Source organism: Thalassophryne amazonica, chromosome 18 (assembly GCF_902500255.1).
Source record: "Thalassophryne amazonica chromosome 18, fThaAma1.1, whole genome shotgun sequence".
Classification (NCBI taxonomy): domain Eukaryota; kingdom Metazoa; phylum Chordata; class Actinopteri; order Batrachoidiformes; family Batrachoididae; genus Thalassophryne; species Thalassophryne amazonica.
The window spans coordinates 58,054,868-58,055,537 of NC_047120.1; positions in this window are offsets into that span (position 1 = coordinate 58,054,868).

Genomic DNA, 670 nt, shown 5'->3' on the forward strand with positions numbered 1-670 from the left:
CATGTGTTTGGAAGTGAGACAAAACCACAAATTTACCGTGCTGCCCTTCACCTCAAGATGATTAACCTTTGGTCAGGATCGGACAAAGGTCAAGGGCAACGGCAATAAAAAAGTTGTGAAAAACATATTTTCAGCTATATCTCTGCAACCAAAAGGGTTATAGAGATGATCTGAAGTTTAAATTGATCAGCAAAGTATTTGCGATTGAGTCATGATGAAGTCATGTTTGTTCAGAGGGCACAGGATTTGCATCAGCCCTCTGATGCCTTCCATTGTGTATTGCACCAACGTCTAGAGCTAGAAGATGCCAAAGTTTAGCAAGGATCTAGTTGTACCTATTTTTCTCAACTGTGCAAATCAAAGTTGTCACTTTGTTGGCGAGTGTCTGTTTATAAAATGAAAGTATGTTAATTAGGCGCACTTCAAAGTGACAGAAAACACCTGTTATTATTCTGCTAACCTGCCATATGATGTTTGCATGCACACGCTCTCTTTCTCTCTCACTCACACACAAAAATGCTCTCTCGCTTGTGTCCTCGGGTCACTTGGAGAAACCAAACTGTCAGTGAATGTTGCTAACACATGCTCAGTTTCAACTCTGCTCTCTCTTCAGTCGCTGCCAAGGAGGAGGAGGAGGAGGAGGAGGAGGAGGAGGAGGGGGAGGAGAAGG